This window comes from Prionailurus viverrinus, chromosome D1 (genome assembly GCF_022837055.1).
Source record: "Prionailurus viverrinus isolate Anna chromosome D1, UM_Priviv_1.0, whole genome shotgun sequence".
Taxonomy (NCBI): Eukaryota; Metazoa; Chordata; class Mammalia; order Carnivora; family Felidae; genus Prionailurus; species Prionailurus viverrinus.
In genome coordinates this window covers 11148555-11167807 of record NC_062570.1, presented here as the reverse complement: position 1 = coordinate 11167807, position 19253 = coordinate 11148555, and the positions used below count along the sequence as shown (strand labels likewise).

At 39.9% G+C, this 19253-nt stretch overlaps 1 protein-coding gene across 7 annotated transcripts in view; it reads right to left on the bottom strand.

The window, feature by feature from the left end:
- NCAM1 (neural cell adhesion molecule 1) overlaps positions 1-19253 on the bottom strand; it is a 312658-nt gene that overhangs the window by 263898 nt on the left and 29507 nt on the right. The gene's annotated exons all lie outside the window — the stretch shown is intronic.

The following is a 19253-nucleotide window of genomic DNA, read 5'->3' as shown; positions in this document are numbered from 1 at the left end:
ATTCTATGACTTTCTTTGCACTGTTTTGGTTAGGCAGATGAATTCCAAACAGTCACACGATGCTTTTAGATTATTTGATAACAATTTGAAAATAAAGAGAGATCTTAGAGGCTCCTGCTCCCTAAACAGACCCACAGATTACTTCTAGATACCTTGACCCAGACCTAGGCTGCACTGCAGAGATTTTTGCTTAAGGGTATCTATTTACCTGGTCTCTAAGAAAGCACTGTACCTGGAGGGGATGGACACAGGCACCAAAAGGATGAGGAATCATCCATTGGCAGGAAAAGGATGTCCTTCATAACCCAACTGACCTGGGTTCCTGTCACAGATCTGCCACTTACCAGCTCCATGGTTTCAGACAATTATGAAATGTCTCCAGGACCCCCCCAAATGGAGATTATAATTGCTGCCTCAGTTTATTTCAGGAAGCACACACGGTACAGCATCTTGCAACCTAGTATACAGACACTCAATAAACGTTCCCCTCAACAGCATGCATTCTGTGAGATTCTTCCCTAAATCCCAGGCCCCAACCCGAAGTATAATTATTTGAAAGCTGCCTTGATTGGTGCATTGCTTCCTACTCAACAACTGAAAGGGAGGGGAATTTCTGTAGTCTTAAAAATGTTTGTCGCGCTCATGAAGATAAGCAGAATCCCTTCTTTTACAGCAGCTAATTCATTTGAGATCTTTTTTGTTTTTTTTTTTTTCATGGAAGTCATAAAAGATTGGAAAATTTAGTACCCTCTGAATATCACAGCTGCAGTCCCCTTATAGTGCATACAGCACACTAGCAAGATTATATTATGCAAGAAATCACCAGAGCCAGGACTGCTCCACCAATAGGCCCATGGCGAGGACCTGTGAAAGCTCATAGTGGTCCCTCTAGGGCCGATTTTTTGAAAATTATGTTGGTCTTATTGCCTTTGTCTACTTTTGTTTGTTTCACTTTTGATTCTACAACAACCCACTGGTTCAACTTTCTGCCATAATTGCATTTGATCAAAAGCTCTGTTTACAAACATAACGACTCTCCAATCCAAGATTAACAAAAATCATGGTGTTTGTTCTTTTGTGATAATTATTTATTTGCCTGTTTAAAATACAATGATTTAAAAATTGTATTTGCAACTGGGAACGCCAAATGTAGATTTAAAACAGGAAGTGAGAAACAGAGGTTTTAAAACCATGCAAATATGCCAAGATAATGATTAAAATTAATAACTACCTGAAATTATTGAGGATTGAGACAGGCGTGGAATTCATTGTTCCTGAGAGTCACCACAATGGGCTGATAGTGGCAGGATTCCCCTGACCACAATTCATGGCTCCATAGTGAGGAGCAATAGTTAATCAAGAAGGCATAGGCTGCGTCTTTAAAATATGGGTTTTATTACACGGAGATGCAAATGAGGCTCAATTTGATAACTTCCTGTGAAAACACAGGCAAGAAGTCATCTATTGTAGAATGACATTTTATCAACCAATCCTGCAAAGTCAGAAGGAAAATTGCCAGAATTTTTTGAAACCAAAAAAGGGACATGAATTAGCCAGGAACAATACAACATAAATCTCAGTCTAGCAGACAAATAAAAAGATTGCTCAAAGCTGCCTTATTTGAGAAAAAATTTGTTGAAGCTCTAGACTGGAGATGTGCTCAAAAAAGTTTCCAGGATAAAATTGAAAAAAACAAAACAACAACAACAACAACAAAAAGAACCACCAACTTGAAAAAAGGTATCATTATTGAATGACACTGTTAAAGGACACATTGTAATGTGCTAGCAAGACACTTCACTTCCACATTGAAGAGGTGAGTCTGTACCTGAGCAGTTAGGCCCCCAGGTCCCCATCCTAACAATTCAGTTAAACAACCCCCCCTCCCCAACCCCAAAGAATTCAGGCAAGACTCAGGAGAAACTGAACCACTCAGAGAAAAGATCTACAGATTTTTCTTCCAAGTCAGGTAGCAACTCATAACCCTATGGTAAAGCCCAACATTCACAGCCACCCACATCCCACAGCTTTTTGGTACCTTGTGTGATTATGAATGGATAGTCAAGGATCACCAGTAATGTGGAGAAAGCCTCCAACGTGAAAGAGAGAAAGCAAGCCCCACGAAGAGCAGAAAAGATGTCTGATAAATGGAGGCCATGTAGTGAGATGTCTGATAAATGGAGGCCATGTAGGGAGCAGAACAAAGCAGAAAAGTAACAATAATTAGAACCCCTAGAAATAAGAAAAGATAGTAAATTCATAACAGAATAACCTCAGGGGAGGCAACATTAAGAAGAGCTCTTGGGAATTAAAAAGGACAGTAGCAAATATTAAGACAAATCAATTAGTGGAGTTTAAAGAAATCTCTTTGAATGCAGAAGAGAGGGACAAAAAGATAATAAGAAAATAAGAAAATTAAAGGCTCTACTCAAAAGGCCCAAAATCTGATTAACAAGAATAAAAAAATAAAGAAAGAAAGACACAGAAAGGGAGAGAGAGGAGAGAGAAAAAACAAGAAGAACATTATCCAAGAAATAGGATAAGAAAATTTCACAAAATTGGTCTTGAGCTTCAGACCATAAAGGGCCTCACTAAGAGTTTAACACAGTAAATGCAAAGAACCCATCACAAGCCATAGAACTGTGGAGTTTCAGAATACTGGAAACAGAAACAAGATCTTAAACCCACTTAAATGGAAAACTGGACACACACAAAGAAGCAGAAATGAGAAAAACACTGGACTTGACATCAATACTGAAAGCCTAAGAACAAAGAAATGGTGCCTCTGAAATTGCAAGTGAAAATTCTCAATCCACAATTCTCAGATGATCTTCATTGTAGAAGAATTAGGAGGAGGAGGAGGAGAAAGAAAAGCAAGTATATGAGCACAATCAAGAAAAAAAAAAAAGGAAAACACAGGAATAACAAAAACAACATAAAAAGACAAAAGAGAGAGAGAAAATATTTTTTAAAGTAGTTAGATATTAAAATTTATTTGATTGTTTCTCTCATGACTGGAAGAAAGCATGCTCAATGACTTCTGGTCATCTTATCTCTTTGTGTATTTACAATGGATATGTCTCAAAGACATTTATCTTTAAAATTCTTAAGGTAAACCATCAGAGGAAGAAATCTTAAATGAGATGTATGAGTTTTTACCAAGGCTGATTACATATCAACATGTAAGCGAATTTGGAAAAATTTATGAAAACAAGAACTTTTTTATAAATACCAGTCACTGAATCGTTCATTGGGAATACTCTTCCTCAATGAATATGACACCCAATTAGCTCAGCAATGTTCAAATGGACAGTTAAAATTATTTGTAATATATATGTACTGTAAATTGAATACTTCGAGAGCAAACCTGAAATGCATAGATAAATGGCTTTTATGTTGGCTTAGAAGGAAGACACTAATCAGAATTTTTGAATGTGGGATCAAATTCTTATTTTTCCTCATATAAAATAAACCTATACTCATAAGAAAGTCTGGATAAGCTGAATGAATTCACTTTTCATCTTAACATACACTGGTTCACAGAGTTGACTACTGTAACAGACTTACACTCAAGCAACAGCTGAAACATAAAAATGAAGAGCAACAAAGCTTTTGCCACCTAAGAGAGGGCAGCAGGAAGGGAAAAAAATGAAGCTTGAGGTTGTATGAAAAGTACAAATCATGGGGACTATGAATTATTTGGGGTCACTTAGTTGATTTACAGGTGATGAAATTTAAAACAATTAGAGGTGAAATTTAAAATACGATCATCAATCATCTCTTGACATTGAGAGTCCTTTGACCATGTCTCCCTAAGACAGAGTTAGAAAATAAGAGATGGAGAGAGGAAAAAGAGAGAGAGCTGTGACTTGCTCTTTTAACAAGAAGACATGGTCCTCAACACTCCTTCAGTAATATTTTACACTTTTCTCCTATGTGAGTATGAAGCCTCTGTGTACACGGCGCTGGGATCAGAAACCAAAACAAAAGGAAAGCCATGGACTACAACCTCTCCATAATCAACCCAATTTTCCAAAATGGGTAAAATTCAATTCTATAGCATCTTTCTATTTAACTATGACCAGCAGGAAACATTTTCTTGTTTTGTTTTCAAGATCATTGAGTTTAAATACTGAGTTTAATTTATTATTTAAAAAATCATGTAGGGCACCTGGGTGGCTCAGTCGGTTAAGCATCCCACTTTGGATCAGGTCACGTCTCACATTTCTTGCGTTCAAGCCCCGCGTCGGGCTCTGTGCTGACAGCTCAGAGCCTGGAGCCTGCTTCGGATTCTGTGTCTCCCTCTCTCTCTCTCTGCCCCTCTCCCTCTCGTGCTCTGTCTCTCTCGGTTGGTCTCTCAAAAATAAATAAATGCTTTAAAAAATCATGTAAATATCATAGAGTATAATTCAAAATTAGCATAAACCTTTGAGATAAAACACAAGACTTCAAAAAAATCCCACTTGGTTTTCCTCTCTCTGGGGCCCTCAAGGTATCTAAGTTTACTCCCTCTGCCACAGGGGACTATGCTGGAAGATGGCTTGGAAAATGCATTTCCTTCCTTCTTTACCTTCCTCTTCCTCCATTATCCTAACTCTGAGAGGGCACAACGGAAAGTGAAACAGAAGTGACTTGATGGAAGCCCCTTCAAACACTCATGACTTTAAAAAGGGGCACATACTAAATACATCTAAATTATATCTTCCTTCACAATTATTCCTTCATTCCTATATTCATTAAACAAACACATACTGCAGGCTTAATACAGTTTCCAATTTGTGACATCTCGTACTCTCTAAAGTTTCCCTAGATCAGAGCAGGTTAAGTTCATTCCTTCACTCATTCATTTTTTTCCACAAATATTTACTAAATACATTTAGCAACGAACATAGGTTTTTGTGGCCCACCATCTCTAAGGGAACAGCCGCTCCCCATCATCAATTCATGGGGTTGGGGAGGTTGACCCTTCAAATCCCAGCCCCAGGGTTAGGAACGCCAACTCCCTAGCCTAGTAACTGTCTCAGAAATGGGCATTTGACCCAAACCAAGCCAATTAGAGTCACCCCTAGGGCTTTTGTTAGGACAGCCAGAGGAGACAACCTCTTATTTCTGAGCGCAGTAGTCTAGAGCTGCTGGCTGCCCTAATTGCCTCCCTATAGAGAGTCTGCCTGGGAATGAAGCCAACACAGAGGGAAGCACAGCCAAAACAGCAGAAAGAGAAGGGGTCCACCTGTATCCAGCCATGTCTGAAGAACCGCACCTCACCACTGGACTTGTATTTATATGAGCCAATAAAAAAGCCAGTGGGTTATGCTTTACAGAGGTTTGAGTTATGTTTCTGTCGCTTGCAACCAAAACAGTACTAATACACCTAAACCAGGGTTGGGCACCCTGCCAGCTTGTGGGGCTGTGATAGCAAATGTGACAAGTAAGTGAGTATCCGTGCAGCTTGCACAAGAAAACAAATATCTGGTTAAGAGAGCAGACTTCACACAGACAGACCCAAGTTCAGGGCTTAGCTGTGCTATTTACTGGACTCATCACCTGGATTACTCCCATCTACAAAATGGGTACAACTAGAACTACCTCACAGGCTTGTGTTAAGAATTACATGAGGTTCTGGATGTAACTCACTTTGCTCAGTTACCAGCGCATGCTAGAATGCCCAACAGCGTGGTTATTATTAGTAAGGGGAAAATGACTGAATTCTACACCTGCCATGCCAGATAATTCAGTTCTCTTGCATACAATTCTTCCTTGCACTGGGGTGACCATTCCCAAGATAATGTCTGTGCTCCAGGAAACATGGCTATTCATCAGCCAAGAGTCCACATACTTACCATTCACAGTATTTGTGCAGGGCATACCCTATCATAATGAGGTTATTGGTGAGGACCTAGGAGAACATAAAGGGCACTGTTTCCTGCCATCACCCTATCAAATCAAGAATGTGCAGGTGCATGCACATACACACACACACACACACACACACACACACACACACACACACAGAACAGCTGTTGTAAAAAGGAACCAGAGGACTCACAAATTCTCTCACCTCTACGTGACCTCCTTAGAGAATTTCTATTTTGGGATTTAGGGCAGCCCACTTCCCAACTGCTCGTTACAGGCCTATGAAAATTGTTTCTTTCCTACAATTACAAGCTAAGTATCTAGATCCTATGGAGGAAGGCCCAACTATACACATATACAAACACATATACACAGAGACAAACACACAAATAAATGCCTGTGTGTATGTGCGTCTGTATATACATGTATACGGAATTCTTCTGTAAGGCTGGCACCCAAACAGCTAAGAGCTCAGTTTTTAACCAACTGAGCTACCCAGGCACCCCTAAAATAAAAGCAGTTTTTAAAAGGTAACCACTAGAACACAACCTTCTTGCAGCAACTCTGACTCATCATCCTTCCATGAACAGAGAATTAAACAGGCAACATCCAGGATCCTTCAAGGTAATGCCCACTCTAACACCTTGAAGACGACAAGTCTGGCGTGGGAAGGCTGCATTTTAATTCACGTGGTCACACCTTAAACCTCCCCAACCTGAATCCAGCACATTTCATTACCCCACCATACAACCTGCAACTACTCATCTGAACTCTCCAACCTGCCCTGCCCCCAATCGTGTTTCGGTTGTGATGATATGCTAATACCACCAATAACACTTCTAACAGTCCTATGGCCATTCACTGTGCATGTTATGAGAGAGCCTGAGAGAGGAGACAACACTATTCCAATTTTACGATGGAGCTCCATACCCTTTCTGTGGCTAACACTTACCACAAAGGTAGGCTTATCATTTGCGTGATATATGATTAATGCCGAGCTCTCCTACAAAACCGTAAGCTCATGAGATCATGAGTTCTTTTTTACTCTCCATTTTATCCCCAGCACCTAGCAAAGTGCCTGGTACATGGTGAATGAATAAACAAAAGAACGTGTAGATAGTGCTATTAAGTTTTTTAAAAAGTAAAGTAAAATAGATGAGGCCACATGTATTTCATTAGTGGCAGAGGGTCAGGACAGATCAGTATCTGTGTAAGAATACTTCCTATTTACCTGAGTCTTCAAGAATTTGATTATGTTTTATAATAGTGTATCAACTGCCATAGTGATAAATGGTGTTTTAATTTAAAAAGAAGCTCTCTTTGTTCATATGCTGGTGATTTAATTTAAATACACCCAGGGGCGCCTGGGTGGCTCAGTCGGTTAAGTGTCCGACTTTGGCTCAGGTCATGATCTCACGGTTCATGGGTTTGAACCCTGCGTCGGGCTCTGTGCTGACAGCTCAGAACCTGGAGCCTGCTTCAGATTCTGTGTCTCCCTCTCCCCCCTCTACCGCTCACACTCTGTCTCTCTCTCTCTTAAAAATAAATATTTTTAAAAAATACTAAATACACTTTCTTTACTCCTTACAGTGAGCAAATAATGGCAAAGGTAAAAAGTACTAAATAAATACCTGATCCATATAGCACACTTCTGAGCCCCCCAAACCCTTCCTACAGCTTCACCGATGACACAGCTGCCTGTGACAGGGACAGTCTCTTGGGGGAAACATTGCCCAGAATGTGATTACCTGGAAATGACATCATGATTTATAACACAATTTCCTTCATTCTAAAGCTGTAATATATAATGAATCAGACAATATCCATATGGGACTTAGTTTCCTCTTAATTGGGGTTATCTCCATTATCTGCTTTCCCCTAAATTTTATTTAAAAAAAAAAAAAGAACGTCTCCTGCAAAACATGAAATGCAAACCAACTTAAAGGCTCAGTAGTTTAAAAATGAATACTCAGAGAGTTAAAAAAGAAAAAAAACAAGAAAGAATAATATTTTCCTTAGTTTTTTTTAAAACATTCTCTAAAATGTATAATGTATGGAACTTATAAAACATTCCAGAAAACACGATGTATTTTTTAAACTTTACTGTTACAATTTTAGTGGCTCTTTTTTCCTTTTGAATATTATGGAATAAAAATTACCATGAAAATGACCATGAGCCTCAAAAGAAGAGAGCCTGGTTTTATTCACAGCAGGGCAGTTTTCACTCAGAGGAGGCAAGGCCTTTGACAGATCTTTTCTAGTACAATTATTAGCACAACCTAATAGGTGTTCCATAAATTAGAGGAAAAGGCCAATTAATCACACTGTGTAACTTTCAATCCCTGCCTCAGTTTTGAATATATTTCATACCAACCTTATGGTTTAGCCAAAACATACCCTTTGAAGGAAGGACCAGAGAGTGTGGGATCTCATCTATAGTTCAATTAGGATCTAAAAGGAAGGGAGCTTATTTTTGTTTTAATTTTTGGCTTAGCCCACCAAGAAGGAAATCAGGATGTTATGTGTTGTTGAGGAGTTGAGAAACCAATTTAGCGTGGTTCTTCAGACATGGTATTTTATTTGGCAGACTCCAAATTCTGAAAGACATTTTTAAAAAGTTTTTATTTACTTATTTATTTTGAGAGAGAGAGGGAGAGAGAGGGAGGGAGAGAGAGAAGGAGGGAGAGAGAGAGGAGGGGGGAGGGAGGGAGGGAGAGAGAGAATCCCAAGTAGACTCTGTACCATTAGCACAGAGCCCCATGGGGGGGCTTGAACTCACAAACCATGAGATCATGACCTGAGCTGAAACCAAGAGTCCAGAAGTATAACCGATTGAGCCATCCAGGTGCCCCTCAAAAGCATTTTAAGTGATATGGGATCACTCCGTGGAAAGGGGAGTCCTCAATTAAAAGGCAGAGAACAGACTGGGGCAAGCCTATTATGTGTGCATGAAAGGCATTCAGAGAGGCATTCATAAGAAGAGAGTAGATACTTGTTTTGAGCTTTTGGCTACAATGAGGTCACTTAAAACAGGGAGAAAAGGAAAGCACCTTAGTGTAGAGAAGTGTGTGGAAAGTAGGAAACACCTGTGCTCTAAAATGGCAGTGAGAAGAACAGGGTCCAAGAGCTAGGACTGCAGGGGCGCCTGGGTGGCGCAGTCGGTTAAGCGTCCGACTTCAGCCAGGTCACGATCTCGCGGTCCGTGAGTTCAAGCCCCGCGTCGGGCTCTGGGCTGATGGCTCAGAGCCTGGAGCCTGTTTCCGATCCTGTGTCTCCCTCTCTCTCTGCCCCTCCCCCGTTCATGCTCTGTCTCTCTGTCCCAAAAATAAATAAACGTTGAAAAAAAAATTAAAAAAAAAAAAACAAAAAAAAAAAAAACAAAAAAAAAAAAACAAGAGCTAGGACTGCAAAGGAGGCGAAACAAATATTTGGAGGATTAGAGATCCAGTACTACACCTTTGTATCTGGGATTTTTTTTCCCTTTTTCCCTACATGGGATTTGCCACAATTTATTAGAACATAAAGGTTAAATATTTATGTTATTAAATCGATAATGAAAGAAGATAAAAATAAGATGAACTGAGGAAGAATCCCCACTTCTCTCCTATCCATCCATAAGGAAGTCTACTTGCCCCCAGGGCTCCTCATCAGATACCCTTATGTCAGTTTCTGGTCCTACAGGAATGAGGCAAGGAGACATTAACCTGCAATTTCAACCTCTTTCATGATGACAACATCACGTGGCTTGGTGAAGAGTCTGGATGTTGAATCAGATGGCAAATTATATATCCAATCAGTTGTGCCACTAATAAACTGTGTACATGGATGCAAACATGTTGCTCCCTAAGCCCCCAGCTCCTCGTTGAGCCCTTTCAAGTTAGCACTGAATGACTCCAGGACCTCAGGAGGAAATCTGAGTCCACATGTGCTCTTTGCTGAGCGCTCAAACTGGCCCTTCCTTCTCTGACATGCAGGCCAAGGTTAGGCAGGCCCACCTACCTCTTAGCAAAACACTGGAAAGGATCTAGAAGGAGCAAAGAGTCTTCACAAGAAAAGAATAATTGTTCAAGTCTTCATAAGAACACAACCGAATATCCACAAAGCTATGCTGTTTCAAACTGAATCCTCAATTAGCTTCAACCAAAATATACTGCTTTAGATGTGAAAATACTCTTTGATGGGATAACTTCTTTATTACTTAATTTAATTATGGTTCTTATGAGAGACATTCCAGGAATGAGCAGCCCTATATAATTCCTTTATGTCTTAGCTCCCTTTTGACTCATTATTTACCATTTATCTTCTAGCCACAAAGAGAGAGAGACAGAGACAGAGACAGACAGAGAGAGAGAGAGAGAGAGAGAGAGAGAGAGAGAGAGAGAGACAAAGGCTTACATATGTTTACATATATCTTATTGTCTAATAAAATAAATCATATTTTTCAAGGAAAAAATCAACTTTTTCCTAGCCCCAAACTCTGATTACTTTATCACTTGGATCTTTATAGAAAGACAACTGGAAATAATGGGCAATGTTCCAACAGCAATTTTACCAAAGAATACAAAATCAGTCTTCATATGACCATTTTGCATGGCCTCATTAACCTCTCTTTTGAAAATCCACCCCCTAAAAACCAAGAAGACATGACAACACCTATAAATCTATTTTTGTGGTGAATTAACACACTATGCAATTAATTAATGTTTCTTCGTTTTAATTATCACTGGTTTTTATGTTTGAGTTTGGTGGAAATAAAGTAGCCTTTTAATTCTGAAAAGCTATTTTCTCAAAATAATCGTTTCGGCGACCAAGACATTTTCCTTTACCACCCACAACCCAATACGGTAATTACCCTTTTTCTTCTGATTAACTTCTGCATAAACAGGAATAAGACCAAAAAAAGGTGTGAACATGACTAATTTTCTGCCCCCACCTCTCCTTCTGATATCTGACTCAAGCCCCTGTGCCCACTTACTCCTGGGCAGAACCTGTCCTGTGTCTTTCTCTTGAGAGAGGATGCCCTCAGCTAGCTTATTTAGGATTGGAAATCGGGCTGATAAAATAATCCTGACCATAGGGTTTGCTGCTAAAAATCTGATCTGTGTTACCCTTATCAGTAATGTCTGTAATCTGGTTGGAGGAATCTACTCTAGAAATGCAGTGTGTGATGATCAGAGCTAGAAATGAGGGGGAGTCCTTAAAAGATGCTGTGTAATTGAAATTTGCTAAGGGGGTAGGGTTTTTTTTTTTTTAGTTTATTCATTTTTGAGAGAGGGAGAGATAGAGAGAGAGAGTGCACAAGCAGCGGAGGGGCAGAGAGAGAGAGAGTGAGTGAGTGGGAGGGAGACACAGAATCCGAAGCAGTTTTCAGGCTCTGAGCTGTCAGCACAGTGCCAGATGAGGGGCTTGAACTCATGAGCTGTGAGATCATGACCTGAGCTGAAGCAGGTCGCCTGACGGACTGAGCCACACAGGCACCCTGCTAAGAGGGTAGGTCTTAAGTGTTCTCACCACAAAACAAAACAAAACAACAAAAAAAGTAACCCTGTGAGGTGATGGACTTGTGAATTAGCTTGATTGTGGTATGTATTTCATAATCTACCAGTATATCAATATCAAATCATCAAGACACTCATCTTCCACATTCAAACTCTTTGCATACAATTAACAAATTCATCTAAAAGTACAGAACTATGAGACCTCCCTTCCAAAATAAGGAGAAATAGTAAATCATTATAGAAGAAGATGTCCAGCCTCCCCAGTGAAGAAATGTAGAAGAAAACCCCTGTCTTTCTAGAGACCAAAATGGCTGCATGAAGATGATGTATAAAGCATAAAACCCGATACTCCTACTTTAAGGATACATTCTAAGACAATAAACCAAAAGCATAATAGTCTTTAGTATGAAGACACCTATGTCAATACTGCTTATGATAATAAACAATTAGAAATACCAATACATAACAATGAGGGAAAGGTTGAGTATATCATGGCATATCAATGCTCCAAATTCTTTATTACTGTAAAAAATATGACCAGTGCCATTTCAGTTATGCAAGATGAGTAAATTCCAGAAATCTGCTGTACAACACTGTGCCTGTCGTTAACAATGCATATCATACACTTAAAAATTTGTTGAGAGCAGATCTCATGTTAAGTGTCCTCACTACATTAAAAAAGTACATACGTAAGCACAGAGTTTATATACAACATAATGTTTGGTAGGAAAAGTAGAACATTATGAGCTCACTTCTTACAACCATGCAAAGTGTACAAACACAGATAAGAATTGGGAGTAAACTTACAGTTATAAACAGAGATTGCAATTAATTATATTCCCTTTTTGTCTACCAAGTTTATTTAGTATATAATGACATTTTTTTTAAATATCAAAAGAGTGGACAGAATTTAGAAGAGGACTGGTAGGTTGTCAAGTACAAATGCCACCAGGAGTCTTGACTCGCACAAAGAAAGCATGGGTCTCGTGTTCAATGATAACTCAGTGTCTGGGCCCTTCTGGCGGTCAGGCTCCCCCAGGCTCCCACCCAGTCAGGCAAGGCTGATTGATTACTTCAATAGAACTAGCCAAACAGAACCAGATAGGGGTCAGTAGATTTTTGCCTCTGGGGCCATATTACATTTGTATGTGAGGGATGTCCAAAGACCTTCTCTGCAGCTTCAGTCCTCTGCATTTCCCTAAAGACAGGTCTACACTAGCCAAATAAATCAGAAAATAATCACACACTATACAGATCTGTTCCATCTCCACCATTGCTACTTAAGGTTCACAACTACATGTTACAAAATCATCCTTTCTCCATTTAAAGCACAAAAATAGATGTCAGCAGCATGCTAACTAGTGCCTTAATCCCTGCTCAAAATAGCACAGCTTAAAAAATAATTCTGGCAGTTCTCACATTATAATACCAACAAAAACTCAAACGTGTGTGGCACTTTACAGTATATAAAATGCTGTTGTAAACATTAGTTTACGCCACCACAAGATCCTTACGTTAGTTAAAATTCAGCTTAGTTTACATTAAAATGGAGTGTCAAGTTCTAGCAGCTTTCTAATTGCAAGGAAAAACCAGGCAATTAAAAGAAGTATACTTAGAGGAGCTACTTCTCAGCTATGATATGGAAAATGAAATCACTAAAGCCAGCAATTCTTTTAATCCAAAATTAGGTGGGTGGGTATAAAATTCACCAGAAAATCATATTATTTTTCACACATCCTTTTAGTGCTAATGGAGTCTAGGGGTTGGGGGTGGGGGCACAATTTACTATTCATTCTATTAAAGGTCAGACCAAAGTTGAACAAAAAGAGGTTACTTTATCATTCCTGAATAGAACAATTCAACTTTCACACCTGTTATGATTCAGCAGACTTTTACTCAGTGTTGACTATACGCACCAAGCTCCAGGCTGTATACAAACATGAATACAACAAGGTCCCCAACTTTAGGGACTGAGGAAGGGCCACAGGACAGCCCTATGAAGCTTGAGCTCCAACAACACGTCTGATCTCTTCTAACAGAAGACATGAATACAGAACCATGAGCCCTCCCTTCCAAAATAAAGAGAAATGGTAAATCATCATAGGAGAAAATGCCCAGCCTCCCCAGTGAAGGAATGCTGAAGAAGACAATTTCTCCTCCCACTCAGGTCTCCACTACTGCAAAGAGACATTATAATATTCCTTATAATAAAGGAAGAACGCTAAAATAAAGGGATAGTGGGAACATGAAAGCACACGAACAGAGTGGGAAGGGAGCCATCAACAAATAAAGATTAGAACAGATCTCTACACAAGCAGGTAGAAAATGGTGCCTCAAGAAGCAGGACAAAGGAAATCCAGCAGAAGATACACTTTTGGGGGACCCATAGTCTAGGAAGGAGTGAACTTGCCTGCAGACACCAAGGTACAGGACCACCAGGCACTCTGGGAGAAGGGAGTCTAAGATTCAGGACTGACATCAGTGGGGACTAATGAGGAATCACAAACCAAACTGCCTTCTCCTCTTCCCCACCATCCTATCTCTGAGGGCTAACTTCAGGTTTCTGGACCTAATAATCCTAATACAAGAGGATTTTCCAAAAATAAAGAATGTGAGTCTTCTCATTGCGATGACCCACCAAGTAATCAAGGAAAATGAATTCCAAATTAGATACGTTGTGTCAGAATGTTCAGAACAACAAGGATGAAGAGAAGATCCCAGAAGTTTCCAGAGGAAAAAATGAAGACATGTACAGAGAATGAAATTTAGACTTGCAGGAGACTTCTCATGAGAATCACAGAAGCTAAAAGACAATGAGAAATGCCTTCTGGTTCTTATGGGGGAAATTATCTTCAGTCTATAGAAGTCCTATCTGGTCAACCCTGTAACCCACGGGACAGAAAAAAGACATTATCCGACATGCATGAGCAGAATACAGACATTGTTAGAAATGCATGGGCTGACAATGCAGAAAGTTCACCTTTCATGCACCCTTTCTGAGGAAATTACTTGAAAATTTATCAAATGAAGCTAGATGGTAAACAAAGAAGAACCAAAAAAGGTATAAAGTTCCAAAACCTGGATTCAGCCAAGAAGAGCAATGAAGGGTCATCCTGGGGGGGTACACGTGCACAGCAAACCTGGGGTCTATCAACCCAGAAAAGCAGCAGCAGCAAAGGAAATCATGAACTAAAAAACTACTCAAACTGGGGAGTGAAATTCCAAGTCAAGAGTCCCAGAGTCTACTCTAGCCCCAAGAGCTGTGCCAATCTGGCCAAATCACTTATCCTCACTTCTTCATCCATAAAATAAGTTAGATAAACTCAATAATCCCTAAGATCCCTGTCATCTCTGCTTGTTTTGTTGGCTTTACATTTCAGGTCATTCACTAGTGAAAATTTAATAGCAAAGGGTCACCTCATGAATGCAGCCAATTCATAACCACTAACGCCCAGGGCTGGTAAGAGTCTAACCAAGTGCAACATTTTGTTGACCGCACTGCATTGTGGACGCCGAGGGAAGTGAGGCTTTTTCAAAGGGCTTTTTCAAAGAGCTGCCACTAAGTTCTAGCTTACGAATTCCATCAGTCATTTGATGTGTTCCACTGGTAGCCATCTGAGGAGATACAACAGTTCCTGTCCTCAGACTGCTCACACCGTAGAGGGGGAAACTGACCAGTAAACAAGGTGAAAGTGCTCTGACAGAATTAAGCCTATGCTGCTAATGGAAGAGAGGATAATTAGCTCTGCTAAAGGTTGTAAAAAGCGAGTAGGGAAGAAGAAGAAAGAATTTTGAAACACCTTCTGGGATCCAAGTGTGAATAAGTGAACAGGAGATTTCTGTTAAAGTTCATCACCCTAAAATTAGCTCTTTAATTTAGCCCATTGAGCTACTGGACCTTGATCCTATTAGCCATCATTTAACTCTGGGTCACAGTCTGTGCTGCCTGTGCAATGCCATGTCAAATGCTGATTAAAAAGATGAATAAGAAAATCCTGCCAATGCAGAATTAAGCAGGACATCCCCTCCAAGCTGCTGACGGGTGTGGTCATTTGACTAATTCCTCACATCCACCTTCCATTCCTCCATATGACTATCCTGACAACCCAATACAAACTCCATCTGCAGTCTAGAAATCCTGCAAAAGAAATATCTGAGGTCTGACACAATCTGTTCATAGCAAATCTCCAGGAGATGCTGGCCCTCTTCTCTGGGCTCACATATGCACACTTGATTTTTTTTTAAGTTTATTTGTTTATTTTGAGAGACAAAGAGAGCAAGTGGTGGAGGGGCAGAGAGAGAGGGGGGGGACAGACAGAATCCCAAGCAGGCTTTGCACTGTCAGCGTGGAGCCCAATGCAGGGGTCGAACCCACAAACCATGAAACCGTGATCTGAGCCTAAACCAAGAGTCTGACATTTAACCACCTAAGCCACCCAGGCTCCCCTGCATGCTTGATTTTAAAAAACTTTCTTAATTCAGGGCACCTGAGTGGCTCGGTAAGTTAAGCATTGGGCTTCCATTCAGGTCATGATCTAGCAGTTCATGAGTTGGAGCCCCATACCAGGCTCTGTGCTGACAGCTCAGAGCCTGGAGCCTGCTTCAGATTCTGTGTCTTCCCCTTTCCTGCTCACACACTGTCTCTTCCTCAAAAATAAATAAACATTAAAAAATTAAAAAAAAACTTTATTAATTCTTACAATATTCTTAAAACTTGTCTAAGGTGGACATTAACTTCACCAGTCTGAAGCAGTATATAGATTCTACCTTCTTTCCATTCAGGGAAAAACACCCAGAATTTTTGTTCATTTTCATTATTTCTCAATATCATATCTATAGCTGTCCAAAAATCTTATTTGCAGGCCCCTTTCAGTATCCTGGAAAAAATATCATTAATTCCAGGGTATCTGAGTTCAAGTAAAGCTAAATAATCTCTCATCCATCAGCCATGTTATTCATCACCAGCACTAAAATATAAAAGTCCCAACAAGAAATTGGTTCAGACTAGAAACAAATTTCTTCATTAAAATGAAGCCAAAGTGAACGGATTAAAAGGAGAATAAAAATCCAAGGCAGGAGCATGATATTAAAATGACAGTTCTGTGGTTTTACTTTTTTGGAAACATACAAAATACATGAAAAATGTGTACACAGTTTTACTTTTTTGAAAATATACACAAAACATATGATTTGCTTAAATGACTCAGTAACCATTTTTAGTAAACATTACATATAAAGCGTGTCCATCCCCAGAATGTGGGTGTGGGGCTAGGCTCTGCCCTTCGTCTCTACACTTCTCTAAGAGCTGGGGGGGGGGGGCTCACCCTCAGAAACTCATCTACTATTTAAGAGACTGCAGATCTTGTCTCCAGCTTCCTAAGAATCCCAGGCCTGTATGTCCATCTGTCTATTCAGCTTTTCTCCCTAGATAGTCCAGTTTAACTTCCAGGGCGACTTGCTTCAAGACAAACTATCACTTTCTGAAAGAATATAGTCCCCCGCTTCTTCTCCCCACTTCTGTTGCTAGTGCCATTCGTTTTTCCTGTTACCCTAAATCATCACTGATGTGGTTTAAAGGATTATGATTCACCTAGAGGAGAAAGCAGGAAAAAAACCTCTCTGACCTCACCCGCAGCAATTTCTTACTGGACACATCTTCAAAGTCAAGTGAATTAAAAAAGCAAAAATGAACTATTGGGACCTCATCAAGATAAAAAGCCTTTGCACTGCAAAAGAAACAATCAACACAACTAAAAGGCAACCAATGGAATGGGAAAAGGTATTTGCAAACAACATATCAGACAAAGAGCTAGTACCCAAAATCTATAAAGAACTCACCAAACTCCACACCTGAAAAACAAATAATCCAGTGAAGAAATGGGCAGAACACATGAATAGACACTTCTCTAAAGAAGACATCCAGATGGCCAACAGGCACATGAAAAGATGCTCACGTCGCTCCTCATCAGGGAAATATAAATCAAAACCACACTGAGATACCACCTCACACTGGTCAGAGTGGCTAAAATGAACAAGGCAGGAAACAACAGATGCTGTCAAGGATGTGGAGAAACGGGAACCCTCTTGTACTGCTGGTGGGAATGCAAACTGGTGCAGCTGCTCTGGAAAACAGTGTGGAGGTTCCTCAAAAAATTAAAAATATATCTACCTTATGACACAGCAATAGCACTGCTAGGAATTTACCCAAGGGATACAGGAGTGCTAATGCATAGGGGCACTTGTACCCCAATGTTTACAGCAGCACTTTCAACAATAGCCAAATTATGGAAAGAGTCTAAATGTCCATCAACTGACAAATGGATAAAGACGTAGTTTATATATATAATGGAATACTACTTGGCAATGAGAAAGAATGAAATCTGGCCATTTGCAGCAACGTGGATGGAACTGGAAGGTATTATGCTAAGTGAAATAAGCCAGGCAGAGAAAGAAAGATATCCACTCATATGTGTATCCTGAGAAACTTAACAGAAGACCATAGGGGAGGGGAAGGGGAAAAAAGAAATTACAGAGAGGGAGAAAGGCCAACCATAAGAGACTCTTAAATACTGAGAACAAACTGAGGGTTGATGTGGGGTGGGGAGAGGGAAAAGTGGGTGATGGGCATTGAGGAGGGCACCTGTTGGGATGAGCAGTGGGTGTTATATGGAAACCAATTTGACAATAAATTATATTTAAAAAAAACAAAAAATAAAATAAAGGGTTAGGGTTCAGAGCCGATGACCAAGAATTATTGACACATCTTCAGTGCAAAAAGGTGGTGTTATTAAACCATGGGGACATGACCTTAGGCAGAAAGAGCTGCACTGGGGTTGTGAAGAGTGACTGATTATATACCTTCAGTTTGGGAGGGAGTTAGGGATAGCTTAAATCTTTGAAGTATTTTGGAAACAAAGTTTCCAGGACCTTGAGATGCTAGCTGCTATTAGGAAAAGGTCCTTTATTACTGTTTAACAAAAACTCAGTCATGAAATCCTTTGGATGTATATGAGGGTGCCATATGATTGGAAGATGACTGCCAACCTGTATCGTGGCATGTGTGTGTGTGGGCGGGGTAAAGATAAAAGAAGTTTCCAAAGGAATTTTTGCATATTAAAGTAGACTTACAGGATCTTGGGTGGGGGGCGGCGGGGGGGAGGTCTGGCTAAGATTGTCTTTTGACCTTAGCAACGTGTCAACATCAAGGCAACTCAGCTCCCAGAGGAAGGTCATCCTGCCTGTTTCAAGGACTTGTCAATGTGCTGTAGGCAGTAAGGAAATTTAATTTTTCATTTGCCTTTGTTCCCCACATCAATCACCACAGAAACCTAAATCATGTCCACTCTTTCCTCTTGTCCATGTCCAAGTCAGTGTCCACTCTTTCCTCTTGTCCATGTCCAAGTCAGTGCAGAAGTTCATCAATCTTCCCACTGCAGTTTCTCTTACACAATCCTTTCCTTTAATTCACACAACCAAAACTCAAATTCAACAACTCAACATCAGAAAAAACCAAATAATCCAATGAAAAACAGACAGGGGACATGAATAGACATTTTTCCAATGTAGACATATAGATGACCAACAAACACATGAAAAGATGTTCAATATCATTAATCATCAGGGAAATGCAAATCAAAACCACAATGAGATATCGCCTCACATCTGTCAGATGGCTAGAGTCAAAGCAAAGCAAACAAACAAATCAAGAAATAACAAGTGTTGGTGAGGATGTGGAGAAAAAGGAATCCTCTGCTCTGTTGGTAGCAAAACAAGTTGATGCAGCCACTGTGGAAAACAGTATGGGATTTCGTCAAAAAATTAAAAACAGAAATACCTTACCCAAAGAAAACAAAAACACTAAGTTTTAAAGATATATGTACCCCTATATCTTAAGCGTTGCTT